At 37.9% G+C, this 6357-nt stretch overlaps 1 pseudogene; it reads right to left on the reverse strand.

Moving 5' to 3' along the window:
* Nucleotides 1-3777: 3777 nt before the first annotated feature.
* LOC140939191 (orexin receptor type 2-like) lies at nt 3778-4886 on the reverse strand (annotated as a pseudogene).
* Nucleotides 4887-6357: the final 1471 nt, after the last annotated feature.

Below are 6357 nucleotides of genomic sequence, written 5' to 3' on the forward strand. Positions count from 1 at the left end.
TAGTTTTTAAATAGAAAAACCGGAAACATTAACATTTGTGCCTAACATCTCTATGGTGGCCGACAATTGCCATTCGTCAAAACGACATAAATTTGTTAATTTTAGATTAAACCTTTATTATTTTGAATTGAAATTGAAGTAAAGGTAAAACGCAACATTATTTTCTTTTCCATTGAACTGGAAATAGATTCTTTTTTGTTTATTTTCAACACAAAACAAAACATTTTTATTATGAAATGAAAATAAAAATAAAAGTGAAATAAAAGCAGAGGTAAAATTAATATGTTCACGACCGGGAACTGCGATTCAAAACAGAAAAAGTAAAATTAGTATGCTCATAGCCGGGAACTGCCATTCAAAACAGAAAAAGTAAAATTAATATGCTCATAGCCGGGAACTGCCATTAAAAACAGAAAAAGTAAAATTAGTATGCTCATAGCCGGAAACTGCTGTTCAAAACAGAAAAAGCCGGAAATTAATATGTTCATGGCCGGGAACTTCCGTTCCAAAAAAAAGAAGACTACTGTCTCCCGCCAAAAGTCTCAGGTTTCTTTTTTTGTCTTTTGAACGGCAGTTCCCGGCCATGAACATATTTATAGTTTTACTTTTTCTGTTTTGAATGGCAGTTACCGGCCATGAAAATACTAGTTTTACTTTTCCTGTTTTTAATGGCCGTGAACATAATAATTTTACTTTTTCTGTTTTGAATAGCAGTTCCCGGCCGTGAACAAAATAGTTTTACTTCCGCTTTTATTTAACTTTAAGCAAGACTTAATCAGAATCACATGAGTTTTTGTTTTTCTCTTGCCTGTTTGACTGAATGCCGGCATCCACTCGGGTAGGGCATGATAAAGATCTCTTTCCTCTACACAAGTTAGGCCCCGTTTACGAGTAGAAAAGTTGTCTTTGTAAAGAGGCTCACCCTCCCCTCCCAGCCAAGTCGACTTTAGCGAACCTTTATATGAGAAAAAAGTTACCTTGAGAAAACAGCCGACATTTGGCGACGCACAAGTGATTTTCCCGCGACATGAAGTCTGAGAAACGAACGCTGAAATCCATACTGATGACGCGTCACTACCCAGATCTGGGTGGTGCTTCTGGTTGGATCAGTGAAGCAAACTTCCAACCAATCAGAAGCACCACCCAGATCAGGGGAATGACGCGTCATCAGTATGGAATTTCTACGCTTGTTTCTACGACGTCATTTCGCGGGCAAATCACCATTGATGTCGCGAAATGTCGGCTGTTTTATCGGGCTAGAAGAAAGGTCGACCTTTTGTCCGAAGCTAAGAACTGATAAAGCCCTAACGCATGCTCTGAATGATTGTCTGGCGTTGGGCCAGTTGACTTCGCCGAGCCAGGGCGAGTTAAAGTGTTTGCATGGAGAAAAGTTGGCCAAGCTAGGCGGGTGACCAGGGCTTCGAAAAAGCCGAGCCAACGTTTTGTTTCCCATGCAACAGTTTGTCACGTTTTGTAAGGAAATGCGTATTAAAAGTTGACTCTTCCCACGGTAGCTTAGACAGTCGAGTGACCCTTCTACGTGCTCGGGACAAGTTTTCTCCATATTAACGGGGCCTTTGATGACGTCGTCAGTGGTGCAAAGGACGTTGTGTAAGCAGCTAAATTCAGTGCACAGATGATCTCAGAGTTCCTGTATGAGGCAGGTGAAGACCAAGCAAGGTAAAGTAATATTTTTTGTTATTGTTTTTGTTGCTTTGGTGAAAATGATTGCCAAAATGCTCATTTCAAACTGCGCTATCCTCCCTATTTTGTTTTGTGCTTTGTTTATTGTTGTTGATGTTTTCTTTTTTGTAACGGATGCTTAATTTTGAACTCTGTCACTGCAGAATGACGCGGATTTTTGCAACTATCTGTTCTATTTATATCGCTCGTTAGCTCCGAAATAAAAATTTCTTTAGCGTTGGAAACCTTTTATAATTAATTCTAAACAAAACAAAAAATTCATTCTTGATCTGTTTTGTAATCCTTTTTATCTGAAAATAAAAATAAAACATGCAAAAATGATGTATTTCTCTAATTATAACAACTTATTTTGTATTTGTCCATCTCTTTTCGAAACCTATCTTAACAAGGCAAAATATAGCATCTAAGAAAAACTCTCAACAGTTTTTAGCTTTGCAGGTTTCTGTCTTGAGGAGAAATAGAGCCACCAACTCCAGTATTTCTAACCGTCCATTTTTCAGCTGCGCTGAAAGCCCTTGTACTTGACATCACATTCGCACGGGAAGTTTTCCACTTGGGGATAAACAGGAAAAAAATATGACAATCACCTTATTCTTTTCATTACCCCAATCGCAAAGTGCCCGTGCGAATGTGATGGAAAATCAAACAAGCTTGATTAAATTACCTAATACAAGGATTTCCGTTGCAGCTGAAAATGGATCGATTAAAGTACTTAATGGGGTCTGTAGCTTTATTTCTCCTCAAGAAGGGAACCTTCGAAACGCGATTCAAAAACGTAACCAACACGCATATAGGTAGGCTCGGGTCACCTTAAAAACCCAAATTTTACGTCACACTTCTTTCATCTATATTTTCTCGGTTATTGAAAAATGATGCTAACCCTTCTTCATATAACCCCGATCATTCGGGCTCATTCCATTGCCTTGCTTTCGTTCGTCGAGTTTTTCGTTCAGGTTTCCACAATATTCCTGCAGCTGGTCGCATCAAGCTTAGGCAGGCCGAGAGAACGAAGGTGTGACGATAGGTTTAGTCAGTTCCAAGCACAATATCGGGGAGATAAGCGTTAAGAGAACTCGAGCGACTTCGGCTTAAGAACAACAAGGAGAAAACTAACTCTACAAGTCGCTTGGCTAGCGGGAAAGGAACTCGTCACTATTCCAAGGTACTAGGATCTGCTACAACTGGAAACAGGACAGGACTCAAACTTGGACTTCAACACTTTAATCTTCAGCTCGTGAACGTAAATCATACAGTCAAATATATCCGCAATGTAAAATCGAAAAACAGGAATAACAGTGCTCTATTTATACAAAGCGACCAACTTATTACAACATCACAAAACAAATGGAAAGAAGGCTGAATAAAATCAGCTGAACAGCGAAAACAAATCTCGATAAATTCAGTTTAAAAGTTCATATGTTAAACTAAATAACTCAAAATTAAATGTCAGTCAAGCAAGTGAATTTTAGGAAACCTACAAAGAAAGATGTGTAAAAGAATTCGAGTTTCCTTTGCTCAGGATCCTTCAAAATGTCAAAACTGAAAACTACGAACGGTTGGTATTTGAACAGGCGAAAGATCCAGTTATTCAGTGACTAAGCTGTATAATTATCCAGAAACAAATTATCCTTTTAAAAGTAAACATTGAAGTAAAATATGTATAATTTAAGGGAACTAAAACAACTCAATGCAAATTCAATGCAAATTACGGTTAACACAACTTCAAAGGGAATATTTAAAAGCTAGATGTGAAATTCGAATCAAATAAGGAATACATGGGAAATCTCTCCTTACAACAGAAAAACTAATTAATTTTTTTCAATTTTAATCTCTGCTGATCTTGGTACCCTTAGACGAACTTTAACATTTCATCCTTTATTGATTTAACCTTCTTTCAATGATATCAATGTTATGCTTTATATTTTATATATTTTTCGGGTGAATTACGGGATAGCGCTGCTGTTTTATTTTCCACTTGATTTAAAGTCTCTTTCTTGTCTTCCTTTATTCAGCTATTAAAACTAAAACTTTCTTTAAATCAAACTCAAAAAGAAATTAAAAAAGAAACATGGTTAGGATTTTAGGATTTGCAAAGAAACATCTTAGAGAATGCCTTAGCATAAAAGCTGTTCATTGTTCCGTAACACACAGGATGCAAAGCGCTTGGCAAACAAATTAATATAAAACTATACCTTCGCATTAGGCTATGATACCGAAATTTCCACTCGTTTACATCAGCTAATCTTTCCCACAAAAACACGGCTTGATATGGGAAATAACAAATCACAAATATTAGAATTATCGCAAATATCATCTTCAGTAAATCTTGCTCGGCGTCAGTGGTGTTTTCTGGCTTGGTGCATCTACGGTTATTCACGTCTATTAAGACTAGGCCTGGTCGGTGTTCTTCTGGCGTCGTAGTTTCTCTCCTCCGATAGTTAGTGTGGAGTTCTAGGGGTGCAACTGAGGAAGGGGTGATCGAGTTACTGCGAGCATAGAAAGTGTTTTGGCCGATTCGCTGTCTTAGGTTCCACGCTACCGCTCCGTAAGATGCTAGCATGACCAGGTAGGGTAGGACATAATTCAGGGTGAATAACACGAGAGAATAGGCATAGACATTCCCAAAAGGATGCAATTCACAATGGCCACCTACGAACCTGTTTCGAATGAATATGGGCACACAGACAGCAGTAGGGAGAAGCCACAAACAGGAAAAGATCACAGTCTTCAATTTCCCAGATACATAATTTTGTATGGGGTTGATGAGTACTCGGTAGCGGTAGAATGCGAGCGCTGCCAGCGAATAAGTTACTACCATCAATGAAATAACTTGGATGGGATTGTCTACGCACCAGATATCGTGGATGACAACATTCTTGTGTCCTTTTTCATACTGCCAGACGAACATGATCGGTAAACAGAGAGAGTTGACGATTTCTGCAAAGGCCATGTTGGCAACGAGATGGTATGAAAACGGCTTGCGGTGAGGCGCTCTCCAAATTGCTTTACAAAGGACCGAGTTACCGATCAAGCTGGCCGAGATGATCAGGTAAACAAGGTATGACGAAAAACACGCAGGGGTAGAGTTTCCTGGTATTGGATCACTCCGTAGTCTTCAGAAGTTCCACTGACAACAGACGTGTTGTTAAGCGATGTCATTGTGTTCTTCCAGTTTAACTAAGTTTTCTTGTAACAGGGTGTGTTCCAAGGCGACTCGCAACCGTCTGACTTCTTCACAACACTGGAGATGTCTTATAAATGTCTGATCTGCATTTTAAATGGCAACTTAGAACTTTACTGACGGTTTTAATAAACACTCCTGAGCGGACACCAAAACATTTGTCAAGATACAACTTGATATGCACTTTAAAAAAAATTAATGGAAATATGCAAAATAAGCATGACGTTTCAGTTAACAGGGATATCAAAAGAACGCATGAATCGAAAACTTTACGGGGATGTTCTCCGTTTTTATATTTCGAGTTTTTTTGTCTTTCCTTTTTTTTCTGATATCATTGTATTTGGTACTTTCTTTAAAAATTGTGAAATTTCCGTCTTTAAAGAAGCCTTAAACCAGGTGCTGTTAAATATTCTTTGCTGAGAACGGTCGTGTGCCAATTTTAGGACAAAGCATAATCGACTTAATTGCCACATTGTCAACGCACTGAGCCACTCAGTTTCATGGTAACACACGCAAAATATTTTGTTTGTTTTTAAAAAAAGCGTTTCGCCTAAAGTTTCACGTTACATGAACATTCTAACCGGTGTAAACTGACAAAATAAAAATAAGGTATTTCAGTAAATTCTTATCACTGGGAGGAAAGGGATTTGGACTGTTACTAAAGCCAACAACTCAAGGCCCACGCCTTTTGACTTTTTTTTTTTCAGTAACATGAAAGCAAACTAAACGTTTTATTCTCTAGAGAAACTGATATGAAAAATATTTGGACGTTTGAGCACGTCTCCTGAATCTACAAGCACATCTGCGTTTTTCTTAAAGTTCTTTACAATAACAGAACTTAGAACTTCAGGCGCAGAGTTCAGATCTGCACAAACATGCATTGCGGTCCTTTCTAAGCAAGTTGATAAGATGGCTCCTAACATTCTTCACAACGCTGACTATTTGCTTTTTCAGTCCTTGCTGATGGTACAACGCCCGAATGTAAAATGACGTTGTCAAATTTGTACGTTTTTTCTTTCAGTGCTACTAACTCATACTAAGGGCTGTGGTCTCTGACATTCATCATCAATTGTGATCAAAATATTTCTTTTCCTATTTTAACAAAAAACGCGAAAAAAGTCATGCAAACATGAGGTTGAACCTGAAGAACCAACATTTTTAAAAGAGCAAAGAAAAAAACATCAGACTATTTTAATTTGGCATTTAAAAACCTTAGCATTAAAAATGGCCCCATTATGTCCAAGTGTTATTATTTTCTTTACCCGAAAAAAATAACCTGGTCTTGCTTAGTAACATGACCCTGCGATACTAAACGTCATTAGTTATCTAGAACTAAAACTAAACGAATTCCACTTCTCTCCTGTTTCTACTCTAATTTCCATCCACTCAACACTACTTTTCCCGTAAAATAAGTTCAATGTCACTGATATAATTACAGCTTTTTCTTCCTGTTTTCAAATGTTCTACTACGT

Source organism: Porites lutea, chromosome 5 (genome assembly GCF_958299795.1).
Source record: "Porites lutea chromosome 5, jaPorLute2.1, whole genome shotgun sequence".
Lineage (NCBI taxonomy): Eukaryota > Metazoa > Cnidaria > Anthozoa > Scleractinia > Poritidae > Porites > Porites lutea.